Genomic DNA, 18,527 nt, shown 5'->3' with positions numbered 1-18,527 from the left:
AAAATAACAGCTACCATAAGCAAAGTTAGAAGATAAATGATAGATTTGGTAAATTAATGATAACAAGAGGCCTAGGATTACATTACAAAATGTATGAAGAAACATTAGGAAAGAAAAAGCAAATATTCCTGTAGAAAAATAGATGAAATAAACAAGCAGAACAAACAGCTCAGACAGGAACCATTCCAAATGACTGATAAGCATTTGAAATAATGGTCAAAAAATTTAATAGGGAAATGAAAGTAAAGGAACAATGAGATAGTACTATTATTGTGTCAAAAATTTAAAAATGCCTTTTATTGTTAGAAAGCAGGAAAGAATAATTTTATGCATGACAGATGAAGTTAATTCTTGCCTTTTTTGAAAACAATCTGGCCATATCTATTAAATTTTAAATGTATGTTTTCTTTGACTTAATATGCCCACTCCTAGGAAACTTTGTCAAACAAAAATCTGATTTTTCCTATTACCTTTTTTTTGGTACCAGGGTCAAACTTGGGCCCTTATGCTTGTGAAGCAGGCAGCAGAACCACTGAGCTAAATCCCTGGCCTCTTTTTAAATTTTTTGAGCATTATTTCAAATGTTTATCAGTCATTTGGATTGGTTCAGAATATATATTGGCAAGGACCATAACTATACAAAAATGCATGTCCAATAGTTCAATATAGGAAGAGTAGAAAATAAAAAGAAGCAAAATAATTTTTTTAAAAACCTATAATCCCAGGCTGGGGATTTAGCTCAGTGGTTCTGCCACCTGCCTCGCAAGTGCAAGGACCGGAGTTTGATCCCCGGTACCAAAAAAACAAAACAAAACAAAAAAACCCTATAATCTCACTAGCCAGACATAGCCACTTTGGGACCTTTATTAATGCATATAATTTTTTTTTTTGAGACAGAATCATGCTATGTATTGCAGGTTGGCCATGAACTCACTATATGGCCATCATTTGCTGTGATCCTCCTGCCTCAACCTCCCAAGTACTGGGATTCTAGGTGTGCTCCACCATGGTCAACTATGCATATAATTCTTAAATATATTGTAGATACTGTCTTATAATTTATTGTCAATGAACTACTACAAACATCTTTAATAATTAATTCTCAAGCATATAATCATATTCTAGAAAATATGAAGCCATTACTTTATGTCTGTGTATCAAGATCTTTCATAAATGTTCTCATCCTCAAGTCACAGCAATAAAATTGGGAAGAAAAAAAGATGAGCCCTATGGAAGTAAGAGAGAGTGAAAGTCCTGCTTTTTCCTTTGTGAATCTGTGACAAATCTGTATGGAAGCCACTTTCTTTTTTTTTCTTCCACTGAATTATATTTTAACATTTTTGCAATGACTTTGACCTTTCTATCTCAGGAACAAAAAAGAAAAATTGTTGTTATGAATTGTATTTCAGAGAACCATATAAATTCCTCGGCTCTGAAATAATTCGATAACATCTTTGTAGTCAAGGTAGCATGTCATTTCCTCTGTAACAAATAGTATAGTAAGATTCCAGATTTAACTTTTAGGCTGTGTATTTTGAGTACTTGATCAATTACATTTTAAAGTGGAGTGATTTAGTGTTACAAATATACAGAGATCACCAAAGGGGCTTCTGTGTTGGGATAGTTTCTTTAATTTTATTGTCAACTCAATTTTCTATAGGGTTTGATCATTTGAATATAGCAACCTTTCACAGAAGTTCGTTGTCACCTGATTTTTTATACTTACTTGATATCCAAGCCCCTGTTATCCTTATTCCTTATTCCCTATTCAACCCAGGGAAGAAGTCACCCTGCCTCAAACTCCTAAGGGGGTGGTAATAATAATATAGACCAAATCTGAATTTCCAGCTGCCTTGAATACCACTTAAACTGTATCAGCTTCTCTCTGGTCCAGCTCCCCTTTTTTCTTTTTTTCTCTTTCCATCTTTCTTTTATTTTCATAGTACTGGGACAATAATATCTTGCTACCTTCAGCACAAAACTTCTCCTTGTTCTCCACCACCTGCCCCCAATCTATTGTGTTTGTCTTTTCTGACCAGTCGGAAATGGAAACAGGCCTCTGACATTTAACAGCTGCCTCTCATGTATTCCAATTTAAACCCATCTGAAGATCGGTCTGGTTAGTTCCCCCAGCATTTTAACATTTTAAATCTTCAGAAATATGTTAAATTTTTGTGTGCTCTATCTGGATGGATCACAACAATATTGTCTAATCTTACTATGCAGTAAGCTTTTGTGGAAGGAGATGAATTAGTCTGTGGGTTTTAGTTAGAGAAATGGAATAGTTTTCTGGCATCTCAACATCTTTTCCTCAGAGACATTTTGGGTACCAAATCCAGATCCCTGGGCTCAACTTCTCAAAAACCAGCAGACAAATTTAGAAACAATGGCAAAATTGACTAAGTTTGTTACCATTGGCCTTGACAAGAGTGTATAAAGTCTTGAATTGACACTATTTTGCTCATTTCTTTGCTCTTTCCAAGGTAGGTTTTGTCTCTCTCCTTCCACTAGTACTTTGTTGTTTTTGTTTTTTTGGGGTTTTTTTTGGTACCAGGGATTGAACTCAGGTCTTTGCGCTTCCAAGGCAGGCTACCAAACCACTGAGCTAAATCCCTGGCCCTCCACTAGTACCTTGAATAGCAGGTATGAAAGACAATTTGCTGTTTGTATTTGTTTTTCCTTGGGAGTATTCATTATACAAAATAAACATTTTAAGAAAAATACAATATAAACTATAGAATGAATTAGTTGCAGTTGCTCTGAAGAATTTTAACAATTTGTTTTACTTTTATTATAATGCTGTAGAAAATATATATCTGTTATTGCATTTATACTGAAAGATATCTGTTGATAGTCTTGTACCCTACCACATTTAATTCTTGAAAACAGAAGTTAGGTATTAATAATTCTGGTATCTCAGTTATTTTGTCAATTCTTGGCACTTGCAGTGCTTTTAAAAAATGTTTGTTGAATTTAATTAAAGTAGAATACTATGTAGAATACAGTTTTATTTTAGGTGAGTATACATTTGAATATCTGTGAAGATGTTCATTATAATTGTACTTAGTTAAATATATAGTCATTCTTAGGAATGGTCATAGCATTCAGAAAATATAAAAACAGTAAGAATGAATAATAAATATCTTTTGTGCTGAAATAACACGTGGTTGTAAAGCAGATATTGTTCTATTATGCAAATTATGGGTCACTGACCCTTAAGAATATAATTGTGACAATGTTTTATTTTCAGCTACTATTTACCCTCTATTAACTGGTATTTTGTGGAAGGCTATATTTGGCTTCTATTCTGTAGTACAAATGTGAAACCTCAATATTATTTTAGTTTCTCTTCCTAGTGCAAGAATCAATACTTTTTTATAATTTTGCCCGAAAATATCCACACTGTCATCATGACTCTGTCATATATTTTTCTGGTCCCTAGATACTCACCTATAAATTATATAGCACCAAGCTATCTAATATTAGACTTTTTATTTCTGAAATTCTATGGATTCAAAAATATTGGAGCAATACATTTCATATTTCTTAACTTGAATATTTTATATCAAATAAGCTACTTATTTAAATTTCCCCTGCCAGTTTTCTTGATGTAACCATATAGTTAATTTTTATCTTTAATTATTTTTTTAGTTATGGATCTAGATTTGTATTTCTTATCCAACTTAGAGAATAAAGAGGCAATGCTTATTTAACAAAGGACTTTTTGACTGAATGAATATGTTGATTCTTGGTTAGATTCTTTTGTAACCAAGAACATGATTTCCTTAGGCTGGAGCTCATCCAGAAGGTAATGCAGTGTTGTGCTTAAGAGCATGGACTCCAGATCAGAGTGATATATTTAATTTGCTTGTTTGTTCATTCTCTGTTTGTTAAGGCTCTTATATATTAGTTAGATTTCTGTTGATGTGAAAAAATACATGAAAATAACAACTTAAAGGAGGGAAGTCTTATTTTGGTTCATTGTTCTAGAGGTTTCAGTCCATGTCTGCTGGCTCCGTTGCTTTTATGTCTGTGCTAAAGCTGAAACATCACAAAGGAAAGGCATGGTAGAGGAAAGCTGCTCGAGACAGAGAGAAAAAAAGAGGTGGGGTGGGGGTGGCTGGGAACTCTCTTCTACTAGGTCTCATCTCCTAAAATTCATCACCTACCAATAGTCCCTATCAGATTTTGAACCCACAAGTGGATTAATCCACTTAATTATGAGCCCTTATAATACAATCACTTCCCCAAACCCCACATGTGGGGGAGCAGTTCATATTCAAATCATAATGGCCCTATTTTCCGTAGGACATGTCTATTTTAAAGGTAGGAGTTGTAGTCCTGTCTTATGTTACTATTTTTAGTTAGGAAGATGGACCCTTAAACAAATAACAATAATACAGAGTAAAGAGGATCATGATACAAGTAGCAAAGAGATCTAAGAAGGCATCTAACAGGGAAAAATAATTTAATGAATACCTTCACATAGAAAGTTGCTTAGTGGATACCCAAGGGATGACTAAGAATTAGCCAGAGGAAGAGGGTCAGGGGCTGAACTTTCCAAGCAGAGGCTACATCATGGTTGAACACCTAGAGTCAAGGAGTGCTCTTGGAGCCTGCTAGTAGCCCAAAAATGAGGTCATGCATGGGCATAAACAAGCAATAAAGATATGATTGAAAAGTCAGGGAGGCAAAAAAACAGAATCCTATAAGCTCCATTAGCATGTTGGACTTAGTAAGTAAAAATGTAGACAAATTTTGCATAGCATGGCTATGTTAATATATGTGGAGCCTCATTCTGGATTGCCTACTACCCAGATAGCAATTAGAGAGCAAAGCAATAAGCCACAAGAGAAATGATGTTGACCTTGTTTGCAATGTTGGCATGGAGAATGGGGAAATGTGGATGAATTTGAATGATATTTTATAAAAAGTCAGCAGAACTTGGTGATTTATTGGATAGAAACGTGAAGGGAGAAGCAAGGAACAAGGATGACTTTGACTTTGAAGAATCTGGATTCACAGCTAGGAACAATAATTGGGGCTGTCTGTTTTTATATAAAGGTTATTATCTATGTCTTTCATATAGCTAGTGTGAATTTGTATATTTATGTGTTAAGCACTTCACATAATGTCTCATGTAGAATAAACACTCAAATGATAACTATCAATTATTAATTATGTTACTACTGTTTTTGCAGGTATCATTTCAGGGACACTTGATATTCCTTCAAATTGTGAAAAGTTCTTGTTAAGAATACAAATATAGATGAGAGAGTTGTTTTCTTGACTTGTACCACAGTGTAGATGGACAAGCTCAATATTTATCATGTTTGATTGTAACAACTTACTTATATCTCTATAGCCCAGAGCCCACTTAGAGTGGGTTTCTTTTTTTGCTTTTAATCCACACACCCTAAGAAGGCATAATATAAAATGAATGCACAACAGATTTTCTTGCATAGATTCAGGTCCTACATGAGAGATGGGGAGAGGAGAAAGTATGGAGAGAGATAGTACTGTAGTGGACAGTAGAGCCAACAGAAGCTGGAAGAGGGGAACCAAAATGGAAGGAGGGAGCTGAAGAGAAATGTCACTAATATATACAGTATTGATTGGGGATGTGCCTTTATCTAGTAAATGAACCACAGACAAAGAGACAAAAAAAGAAAGGGAATCTCAGAAACCTGTATTTCAGATACCAGCTTGCTCATCAGGTTCTGCAGAGACTGTGTCTTAGTCATTTTCCCATCATTGAGAAACAATATCCAACACCCATAACTTAAAGGAGAAGAGGTTTATTTTGGCTCATGGATTCGATCTATAGTCTGCTAGCTCTGAGGCAGAAAGTATATAGTGGGAGGTCTGCAGAGGAAAGCTGCTCACATCATGGCAGCCAGAAAATGGAGAGAGAAGGGAAGTGTGGTGTATCCTTCCAGTTCATTCCCCCACTGGCTTGCCTCTAACTAGGTCCTGCCTTCAAACAGCAAGTCAGCTGTAAACTCATCAGTGGATTAATATAGCACCTCATGAGCCAGTCACCTTGCAAACAGTCTAGGCTTTCGGGAACACCCCCAGAGCTAAACCATAACGGAGGTGAGTAGGAGTAATATTAAAAAGTACCCCATAAGAAACTGTTTTTAGGAGATAATTAGAAAGTTAAATTTCTGTGGCTTAATGGGAGGAAATGCCAAATCACAGTGAGCTCCAGAGAGGACAGGGACAGTGTGAGGTGTAATGATGAGGTGGAAGGGGGAACAGAACTTTGGAGTGTGAACTGTATAGACTGGAGCCCTGGAGTCCTAATACTAATCACCATTCCAAAAGAAGGCTTCAAACTGTCAGCAATTAATGAAACACTCTTGATTCAGTTCTGTTTTAACTTTCCTATCTTAAGGAAATAAACCTGCTTTTAGAAAGATCCAAACTGCATACAAATAAATAAAATGCTGATATTATAGCTGTTTTAGGCAGTGGTATATTAGTGCATAAAGACAAGAGGGAATTTTCTATGAGCAAACCTTTGTGAGTTAAGGCACACAATATAGTTATCCCAGCAGCGTGAATATTAGGAGGATGAGCATCTTCTGTGCATCCACCCATTATTGTCTCTAATTTAGAGCCTCTTGCAGCATTTTTCCAGACTTATGGTGCTCACAGGGCCTTGTAACTCAAATGTGTTTCATGTACTGCCTTGAGATATATGTTTTAGCTTGTTTTGAATCATTTAAGTACTCAGTAATTCTCCTCTTCCTCTGTTGACATCTGGAGAAATCCATTCTCATTTTCAGGCACTTTGCCTCCTATTTTAATAATGAGAAAAACTCTGTCAAGAGATGCTTAGTGTTTGTTTACTGAGAAGTATATTAGTGTTTCTTATTACTTGCATCATAGTTTCTTAGTAATGGAAGTCTTTGAAAGTAAACACACATAATAACCTACCTTGATGAAGATCTCAAGGGAATCCAATCAATTCTGATGAAACCAACATGAAAAACTGTTATGGTTGCTAATAAAAAATAATTTGGCTCTTTTATTAATTTACCTAATAAGCATTGATTGAGTTTCTGCTTACAATTACAAGGCTAAAATATATAAATTGTGTTCCCAGAGAAATTTACCATCTAGCATTGAGATGAAGACAAAAGAAATAAGACATTAAGTGACAGGCTTACTCTGGACATCAGTGACAAGAGTAAAGTAAATGTTTCCTCCAAGGAGAGATTACTCTTCAAGGAGATAATTCCCTTGTCTCACCGCCATCTACCCAAGTGTAACTGTCATTTTGCAAATATTCCTCTTACTTCTTCCTATGGCTTAAAGGTGTCCTCCAAGGTTTATATAATAGACATTTAACTTCCTAATGCATATGCTAATGATATTTTGAGGGAGGACCTATGTGTGGTGATTGCTTTCATAATTGGACAATCATTCATGAATTAATGGCTTATCAAGGTAGTGGCTTTGTTGTAAAAGTAAATTCTGTCTAATGTCCTTGTTGTGTCTTAAAGTAAGATGCTCTCTGCCATTTCAGTACCTAGCAAGGCTTTCACCAGATGTTAACAGTTTCTGGCTCCATGCTCTTGGATTTCATAACCTCCAGAACCAAGAGCTAAATAAACCTCTCTTCTTTATAAATTACCCAGGATATGGTATTCACTATAATAACAGAAAACAAAAACACTTGCTTATGGCACAGTGCTCTATTATGATTTTCCACATCTCATATTCACTGAGCAATTTGGAAGGCAAAGCTATCCTCCTACATATTTAGCAAAGCAATCAAAGGCTGCACAAATGTTTGTTGAATAGTAATAAGCAGTTAACATTGATTGAGATTTTACTATGCACCAGAGTGTGTTTTTATATACCATCCTCATATCATATTGAGAGAAAAAATATGAACATGATAGGAAAAAGACTAGGACATAATGTCTTGGTTAAAGATATTTTGATAGCAAATAAGATAAATTACCTAAGATCATTTGAAGATGAAGGTGAAATGGGAAGTGATTGGGAGAGATTTTAAAAAATATTTTATAGAAACCAATGACAAGGATTGAATCTAAGTTTTTTTTAATCTAAGTTTTAACAGATACTGTTAACAGGAGAACTATTTGGAACATAAGGAGTATATAAATAATTCATCCTCTTCTACTTTACCTTCTTCTCCTTATCCCTCCCCTCTATCTACTCTCTGCCTCTTTCTGTCTCTGTCTGTATCTATCTCTCTGTTTCTCTCTCTCTCTCCTCCCTCCCTCCCTTCATCTCTCCTTCCCTCCCTTCCTCTCCTTGCTGTTTCTTTACATTGTTCTAGTGATTGTCTACTGATGCTTTTCTGATTAGCATGCAGGTAGTGCTACAGAATCACATTATAATTCAACCTCAGATTAACATCGCTCCAGTTAGGCTAGAGAGCCTAGACTGAGAGTGGCACTTAAGTCCCAAATCTATATCCCAGGACACACTCTGATTGTTCCCGATGGCTCAAGTGTGCTAACCAGGTGTGGCGAGACTCTCACATCATATTGCCATATTATCAGACATGGTTGCCTGGGACTCAGGTTTTTGAATGAGACCAGGAACTTCTTACAAAAGACTAAGGAAGAGTAAGGACTCAACACATTTTTCCACTATTCTAGTTAAAACTGGATAAGAAAATGAATCCATAATGTTAAGTGACATAAAGCTTAAATACCATATGGTTTCTCTTATATGATAAATCCAAAGTATAATTAAAAAGCAAAATTTAAAAAAAATAGATAATAATAAATAGTGAGATAGGACTTTTACAAATGGAAAGGGGACCAAGAGAGGGAAGGAGAAAGGGATGTGAAAAGAATTAAGATGTGCCCTGTACTTGTACCAACTACCCACAGTGAATACATTCATCATTTACTGCAAACATGTACTAATAAAAATGAAATTCAAAAGAATTAATAATTACATAACTAACAGGACATGGTGATTAAATAAATGTGAGAAGTAGATAAAAGGAGGAATCGGAAATAACTCTAAGTGTTCTATGTTAGAAAACAAGGAGGGTAAAGAAAGAGAACCTTCCTCTAGTGTGGTGGGCAGATAATGATGAGGGAGAGGAATCTGTAAAAGAACATGATGACCAAAAGTCTCTCTAATTCAGAAAAACATATCCCTATCTAAAGTTTCTGCTCAGAATGGTGCGCTGTGAGTCTTGACATATGGACTTCACACTCATAAGAGAATCCCAGTCAAATGGAACTGACTTAACTAAAGACCAGGCTCTTCTATTCCCACCAATCTTCTCTTCCCACTCCTAGAGTTACTGGGTATCTTTTCAGGAAATTTGTATACACACATGAACACACATGTTTATAGATATCTTCAATATCCCAAATTACTCCCTAACTCTGCTATGTAATGAAAGCAAACCACCATGAAGTCACACGTAAGAGCAGAATTAAATTCAGTACAATTCTGTCACAAAAGCAGACTCACAGCTTGTCTTTATGACTATGGTTTCTCCCTGTCCCAGTCTACCCAAATGAATTTCTCTAGCTATTTTCCAAAAATACAGATTTCTACATGTCCTTGATCAAAGAGTTTATGATGTTTTCTGTAATCTACTTCCAAATTTCTCTAGCAAGCTTTCAGAGCTTTAAAAAATCATGCTCTATTCAATCTCTTCAAATGTCTAAAGATATTCATTTTATCATTGTCATAATTACAAACTTGAATCTGGATGCTTGCCTACAGAAAGGTCAATTTTCCCCCCTGAGAAATACCACCCTTAGTCCCAGCTCTGGACCTTTGCTTATGTAGTTTTTCTGGAACATCTTTTCTCTGCTCCACCTCAGGAAGTTTCCCTTTAATATTATGCCTACACCTTGAGTTGCACAGGTGAGGAAACTGGCCCTAAAGTCTTAAGTTATTTCTTACAAGCCTCATGCCTATTTTGAAACAAAGATAAAACTAACATTTAGCTTGGAACACCAGTCTTTGCTTTAAACAATACACCTTTAAACTAGATTCCCAAAACTGTATCACTACACCCCCTCTGCCAAGTTGCCATAAAGGACAGAGTAGGTTAAGACAGAGAGGTAAAATATATCAGTTTATTAGATTTATCCATTGTCTGTGGACAAGGTAGACTGGTACAATGTGGCCATAGTTCATTCTACAATGAGTAAACCATACCGCTGATTGGTTCTCAAGTATGGCAGCTGAGCTAAACAAACTTAGGGAGTCTCTTTCTGTTTCTCTAAGGTAAGTATTACTTGCACACTGAGTGGAAGGAAGACTTTTCCATCTACATAGAATGAGCTGGCATTTGGGATATGATGGCCCATTTACAATTTCTTCTCCTTGTTACCAAAGATAAAGTATGAAAATTAACAATAATTATGTAAAGTGTTTGGGATAGAGCAGATGCTCAATTAACTTAGATTTACTTATTTTCCTGGTAACCCAGTTCCTCCAAGACTTGTCTGAACCAAGGAGTACCATTATTCATACCTGTTCCTCCTTCTTCACCTCAAAACTTGCTTCTCACTTCTACTGAAGCCTAGGCTTCCTCACTCTTGCTCTTTGCATCTTATTTAATGCCCATCTACCTGAATTATTGTAAACTGTCTGCTTCAGATGTTCATCTGGGTAAGGATATTTACCTCTTTATTATTTTACTCGCTAATGCTGACCATTTGTCTGAACAATTTCTCTTCTTGCCACCTTATTCTGGTTTTAACACTCTATACTTGGGGGAAGCATGATACCACTAAATTCCTCCTCTACCCCTGTCAAGGGAACAAGAGTCCACAATTTGATATTTCACATTCTGGTTTATTATACCCTCTGCCCAGGTCAAATTGCTGTGGCTCAGGATTGTATTGTGACTTTCACCAGACCTTGCATTTTTGTGTTTTGCAGACCTTCCTCTGAAAAAATTTAAACAATTAGATCTTACAATTGTGTTGATAAAAACACAAATATAGTCTTGGCTTAGTTTATTATCTGTTGTTAATATTACATTAATATTTTTCTTCTGATATCTGCTTAAGAATAACTAAAACATTTTCACAGGTCCCCAAAAGCTTGTAGATTCTATGTGCTTTGCATTCCATGGACCTGTTAAGAGTCCAGTGTTCTTGAGTCCAGTTGTGTCACAGACTAGAGACATGACAAAGACAAAGAAGGAAATACATTGTTAGAAGAAGATTAACTCTTTGATCTAGTTATATTGAGTGATTTGTCATTTTAGATCTCAAGGCCTTATTTCAAACCTATATTTTGCAGAGTGAATTCTTTCAGCTCACCTTTTGGCCTGTCCTTTCTTGGTGGATTTATTTTAAGAAGATGGATCTGTCAGAGCTTGGAGAAGCTGCAGCCTTCCTCAGAAGAAGCGAGGCTAACTTGCCTTTGATACCAGCCGTGGCTTTGATGGTAAGAATTGTAGTGGGTGCTGGTTTCACTTTATTACTTCAAGTTTGTGACTAAGATATTTGATTGAAAGGAACTATCAATTCTGGAGGCAAATTTATTTCCTTGAGCTGCAATCGGCCTCTATTAATCTCTGGACAGTTGAGGAACTCGTAGTGTCCAGGCTAAGAATGGGAGTTGGAGAGAAAGAGGAGGATGACAGGAAGGTAGCCCAGGCCCAGGCCCTACTTACTTGGTCCTCAGACAGGTTTTCTTATCCAGGAACTGCTGTGACCGTACAAATGGCCCAAGGACAGGTCATAGGCAGGGCTTTCTCTGAAAAGTCCTGGTTATCAGTGAATAAATACCTAAGTAGAGAAAGGGGACTATGACTTAATCTAGAGGTGGAGTTTGTACACTGAAGAAGGAAGCAAAAGACCCTAGGAAGGCTGGAAAATAGTAATTAATCTCTGATCCTGCTTTGAATTTCTCAGTGTTGGCGCTTGGCTTTCTGGTGGTGATCTTCTAGGCCAGCAGGTTCACTGAGCCAACAGTAAAGGAAATATAATTGGGAGACCACCCCACTGTGACCTACAGTTTCAAGCAAGGACAAAGTTAATGAAGATTTAGCCTTAACATAAAGGTCAAATTCTACACTGAAATCTCTAAATAAATATTACATTTCCCCCCTTCCCCTTTACATGTCTAGGCTCCATGGTCATTCTCTGAATTTCAGCTAGTTGGAAATTTGGAAGTCAGATTCACAATATTATCTAAAATCAGGTCACAAATATGTTTTCATTCAAATATTATTCACTAGTGCAACATAAAAATTGAATGTTGTTCTAGTCAGCAGAATTAGTCAACGTGAGATTTTACTATGGCCAATTATAATTCCAGCCAGTTATGTAGGACATTATTTTTCCATCAGAGACCAACCTGTCCTGGGTAAGTTCCCAGTTTCCAGTCACTGACTTTCATTACTGTCATTGGATTTGAGATCAGCTAATTATAATCCATCAAGTCAAATACAATAATAAAATAATCCCTGAGGTCAGAACTGGCCACAACAGGCTTATCACAGGTTGTTAAATTGCTAAGGTCAAGATGACAGTGGTGCCAGGGAGAAACATCAAAATTGGATCAAAGCTTTAAAGATAATTGCACAGTTTATTTACAGATTAGGTATTATAAAAGTTACTTAAAGTATAGCAATCAACATAATTTTCTTAATTTTTTTTCAACAGACAATTTTTCCTCATAGATATGTACTGGCTGTAAAAAGGTGAACGTCCTTTAAGTTGTTTATCACCCTGTGCTAGTAGACAATAGAGTTTGCTGTTTTAAATGCAGGCCAAATGAAAATAGTGTGATAATGAATATTTGCCCAGTAGTCTTGGATTCACATTCTCAGTCTTTTACATCTCTGACCATGTAATTGGAGCAAAGCACTTCACCTCATTGAGCCTTGGTTTCCTTACCTGCCAAATGGAGATAATAATACTTTTTCTGTGTACTTTCCTCCATAGCTCTAAAGACAAAATGAGGCTATTAACTTGCACATAAAACATAATGCATTATGATGATACCCAGGAAAGAAATCTAGGACTTCTGAATGTCAAGGAGAGAGCCCAATGGCTTTAGAGTTAAAGATGAAACACCATTCCAAAACTAAGTGTAAATGATTTTATATTAGAAGTATAATATCTATTTAACATAATCTGAATACATTGTAACCCCAATTTTGTTCAATACCACAGTTGGTTCCCTGTGAGTTATTTGATTACGGGTGGTTTTAAATTTTTCTTATACATTTTAAGATTCCTCCAATAAATGAATGTCACCTTTTTATTGTACAAGATATTTAAGCATTTCCAAATATCAAATAATGTAGGCAAAAGCCTCCTCACTGTTCAGATGAGAAAACCAAAGAGATAAGGTGATTGCTTTACTTTTAGCAAAACTAGTATTAAAATCCAGATCTCCTAACTCAAATACATTGTTATCTGAATAATCAGCTCTGCTTTGTTTATGATCATAAGAAATTAAGTTGACTGATTTCATGTAGTTTATTTTCTAAAATATTCTTATCTCAGACAGCGAGCAATTTCCAAAAATACTTCTCTCCTGTTGTATTCAGGGGCGATGAAATAAAAAGCTCATCATGGAGGTAGTGAGCCTGCTCCTTGAGGGAAAATTGGAGAAAGAAAAGATAAGCATTGTCTGGAGGAAGCATGCTGTGATGAAGGAACACTGATACAGGAGGTTGTTTTCATTTATAGTGTCATTTTTCTAAAGACTGACACCAATTAGCTATGTGATTATGGTGTGACTCTGGGAAACTCTACTGCTTTTCCCAACTTCTTTTTCTGAGAAAGAATAAGACAGAGAAACAGAAAAAGAAATAGACATAGAAACACACACGTGTGCACATACACATATGCACACATGCACACACGGTGTGTGGGGGTGGACTAAAGCCAGGTGATCTTCAGATTGCTTTCAGGTAAGAGTAGTTGTTTTGAAATTCAGAGCATTTATCTTAAGCAAACAAGATGTATGCTAAATGGGTGCTTTACAAAAACAAGCATATATTCATAGACATAACCCAAAGTGTTTGTAAAATGAACTCAAAGCAAAGCCAGCATTCACAACATAAACAAGCAGAAAGCCAATGGATAATGTGTTAGATGACAATATAAAATCTTCCTGCCAAGCACTTTTAGTGGATGGAGCATTATTTGTAACCCGGAGAACAGAGAAGGCAACACATTGCAGATTGATTGTGGTAACAAGCATGTAGTGAGCAACAGCATTCATTGCAGAGACAAGGATGGTGTACAAGTGGTGAATGGTGCCCAGTTTCATTGTCTACTTTGGGCCAACCCCCTACCTAATCCTATTTCCCACCCCTGGAGAAAACATCTGCTGTAGGCATTTTTCCTGCAGCAGTGAGGACTCTCTAGTTTTTGTGACTCATAGGTGATGGTGGCAACTGAGTTGACATTACCCACTAGTGCCATAGTTGCAGTTTTGCTTCTGTCTTCCTTAACCATGAGCTAAGATTTCTGCCTTACAGCCAAACACTCCCCTCTCCCCTCCTTCTCTCTGGCTGAGGAGCTGTGATACAGGGCCTCTTGTGATCTGCTAGAACTCATTTTCCTTTAGAAGCATATGTCTTACTTATCTTCACTATCTATCTGCCTCAAGTGGGTGAGAAGTTGAAAGGTATTTAAGTGAGCCTAAAGAAGCTGCTTCAGTTCACTAGAATTCTGACTCATTTCACTTACAGTCTTTTATGGATTAACCACTTTGTGGAGGGCTTCTTTGCCTGGGAACAGGAGTGAGGAAGTTGAAGAGAAAACAAGTAACATATGAAGGAAATATGAGTCAGTTTTATTATATGAGAAAAATAACCGACACTTCCTCCTAAATATCTTCTCTAATTTTAGCATGTCATTCTCTTAGCAGACTTCCATTCAAAGATTAAAAATGTAACCTAAAGTAATTATGAAGGATGGGTGTAAAAGGTTTTTTTTTGGGGGGTGGCAGTTCTAAGAAAGGGAACAGCATTGGGTCCCAGAGGGCCCAGAGCTGTGAGCAGAAGTAGTGATGTGGGTGACACAGGTGGGTAAGTTTTCTGGAGATGTTTGTAGGTAACATTTTTGTGTCAAAATGGCTTATGGTGTCCTCAGACCCATGCTTGCTAAGGCATTTCCTGTTCTCACAGAATCATTGTGTAGGTGTATCTTCAGGGTAAATATTCACAATTATATATAATGTGGTAATTTCTTATTTTGGTAACTTCAAGTTAACAAGAAAACTTAACAGAAATAAGATCATACCTATCAATCTGAAAGTACCTATTTCATCGTGGGAATGACTGTGTTCTCTGTTTCATCAAATCTCCTTTCTGTAATATTATTATTAATGACCTGAGATAGGAAGTGCTAGCAACCAGTTTGGAGACTTCATTTGTCTTTAAGGGGCTCCTCCACTTACTATAAAGACTTAATGAAAAGCATTGAGTAAATCAAAGTAAAATGATTGAATTTCAAATATTCACTCTAGAACTCACAACTATTTCCATTTCTTTTATTTATGCTTCTTCAACTTCTTTTTTTAAAGATACCTCTTGGAATGAATAATGACCTATATAGATTTTTGAAGTAAGGTGTGTTTGTAGATCAAGAAACAGACGTCTAAACTGAATAAAAATAGCATAGCTTCAAAGAAGCCAAGAGATAGAGGAATTCCCAGTTAAAATTATGTGAAATACTAGAGAAAGATTAAGAGCTTGGAAAAAGCCTTGGATTTCAGACATAGGAAGTCATCTTTGTAAGAGAAGATTAGTCCAAGTGTTGGGGCATAAGATTGTAAGTATTCATAGGGGCAATATGCAATGAAACTAACCATATCTAGTCTCTCCTGCCTATCATCAGGGCTTTTGAAACTGCAATGTAGTGTTGAGAAGACAGATCAGTCAGATGCTTTGCCTGTATCACTTGCTTCAAGTTACCTGTAAACTACATGGCAAGATCTGGGACCCATTTTCACCCTAACTTGGATGCTCAGTTCCTTGAAGATTTTATAGATGATTCCCTTGCCCTTCTCTAAATTCTTCCTCTTGTGCTCCTTCCCAAGCCTATATCAAGTCATACCTTATAATGTACAGGTTATCTTTTTTTAAAGAAAGCTTGTCTTTTTAATATTCTGTGCATTTAGGTAATTTATGATGTAATGAAATGCTGTTTGAGTTGTAAAATTCTGGAGGCCACTCATAAATATTGCTTGTGGTGCTTGATTATCCCTTTCTAAAAGCCAGTATCCATATGTAAAACAATCCAAAATTTAGTAGATTTTTGTATAACTAAGTAATGGAACCAAGGGAGGAAAGTTGTTCTTTTAAATTGGAATATAAATAGGTAAACAAGGGACAATTAAGTTTCCAGATCCAGTGTAAGCTAAGGTTATACAGGGCTAGCTAGTCTTGAGAATATTTGTAGTAAAGAAAGCAAAAAGCAGATTTAAATGTCTCTTGTCTCTTATTCCCATCATTATTTATGCCCTTTTTTTTCTTAGTGATCCTAAGTGATTTCTCTTAGGTGTGGATTTAACAGTAAAATTGCTGAGATATGGTACCCTGTATTTAACATTTTGAGGAATAGCCAAACTGTTGCATAGTGGTGATACCATTTTACATTCCCACCATTAATGTGTAAGTAGTGCAATTTTTCTCATTCTTAACAACACATCCTCGTATCTCTATTATAGCCATACTAATGGGTATGAAGTGGCTCTGTATTTTGATATGACTTTTATTTACATGTCCCTAACAATCAGTGATGTTTAATATCATTTCATGTATTTATTGGCCTTTATTTTTCTTTGGAAAAAATATCTGTTCAAGCCCTTTGCCTAACTTTTAATAGGGGTATTGTCTTTTCATTATTAATTTATGTATTAGTCTATTTTCTATGATGAAATACCTGAGTCTGGGTAACATTATAAAATAAATGTTTAATGTACTCATAGTTCTGGATTTTCAAATGCATCATCTGAGTATATAATCTCAACTCTAGTAAGGAATTCATGGCAGATGGCATCAAAATAATAGAAATACATAAGAGAGGGAAAGATCATATAGAAAGTCAGGAAGCCAAAGAGGCTAGGAACTGGTCAGACTTCTTTCAAATAAACAAATAAATATCCTCCTGAGAATTGAGGGTGCCATAAAGACTTCCTCTCAAGTGCAGCACCTCTAGTGACCTAAATACTCCTCACTAGTCCCACCACTTAAATGTTCCACACCACTTCTCACCATTGTCACAGTGGGGACCAAGCTTCTAACACAAATCGCCAGAGACTCTTACAAACCATGCCCCAAATCATAGCATTCTTAACCTAGATCCCAAGATTCATGTTTGTTTTACAATGTAAATGCATTAATCCCGTGTTAGTAGTCCTAAATTCTTAACTTTTTCATTATTACTTAAAAATTCAAGCCCAAGGTTTCATCTAAGTCTCAAGGCAAACTTTTTTCAATTGTACATTTCAGTTTGTGTGTGTGTGTAGGGGAGGCAAGGGGTAGACCTTGTATTAGTCAGCTTTCCATCACTATACCAAAATTCCTGAGATAACTAAGAGAAAAGATTTATTTTGGCTTAGCCTTGGAGGTTTTACTTCATGATTGGTTGGCCTCATTTGCTTTTTATCCTTTGTTTAGGCAGCTCACCGTGGCTGGAGTGAGTAATGGAGCAAAACCCACTTGCCTCATGACCAGTGGGAAAAACAAAGTGAAGCGAGTGCTGGGTTTCCACAATCCCCTTCAAGGTCATGCCCCAAGTCACTTGAAAACTAATCAGTATGCCTCACCTCTTAAAGGTTCCACCTTTACCCAGCAGTACACCTGAAGGACCAACCCTTTAACACATTGGACTTTGTGTACACTCAAGATCTAAGCTATAGCAGCCTCACTATATTCTAGCAGCAGCAGACAGCCTTACTTCTACGACTTTGCTGATTATGGCTACATAGTTATTGCCTCATTCTGGATTTGCATGTTGTCTGAAATTTTCCCCAGCCAATGTTGCATGTTACTGTTTCTGTACTGCTTTGTGGAATGCAGCTCCACCTTCATGACTATGCTAAGTTTGGCCTCATCAGGGTGTTTCTGTAGGGGATCCAACCTTGTGGCCAACTGCTGCTTTGTTTTTCAGGCTGTTGATAAAATCTTGGTAGAAGCCGGCATGACTCCATAGCTCTTGAATTCTGTGTATCTGAACCAGCATTGTGCAGATGCCCTTGAGGTCTGCCAAAGCATGCTGAGAACCTGGGCCTATCTGAAATTCAGATGGTACCATGGAATATTTCACTGGTTGAAGGTTAGGAAATTAATCCTGAGGCAGACCTGGGTATCAAGCCCAGGGTGAGAGCCCTGGGATAGGTATGTGAAGCAATTCTACCTTTCCAGTCCTCTAGGCCTGTTATAGGAGGTGTAGTCTCAGAGATTTCCGAGATGCCCTTGCGATTGTGTTCTCATTGCCCTGGAATGAAACAGTAGGCCCCCTATTATCCACAATAACCATCCTACCAATCAGTTCCTAGGTTGCACCCTTGTCTTTTCCCCTAAA

The 18,527-nt window shown here is 36.6% G+C and overlaps 1 pseudogene; it reads right to left on the bottom strand.

Annotated features, from left to right (window-relative positions):
- The window catches only part of LOC104866320, a 22,601-nt pseudogene extending 4,344 nt beyond the window's left edge, over nucleotides 1-18,257 (bottom strand).
- Nucleotides 18,258-18,527: the final 270 nt, after the last annotated feature.

The sequence above is a fragment of the Fukomys damarensis genome, unplaced genomic scaffold, assembly GCF_012274545.1.
Source record: "Fukomys damarensis isolate Sample0158 unplaced genomic scaffold, DMR_v1.0_HiC HiC_scaffold_24, whole genome shotgun sequence".
Lineage (NCBI taxonomy): Eukaryota > Metazoa > Chordata > Mammalia > Rodentia > Bathyergidae > Fukomys > Fukomys damarensis.
The sequence above is the reverse complement of the archived record's forward strand: the minus strand, read 5'-3'. Positions and strand labels throughout refer to the sequence as shown.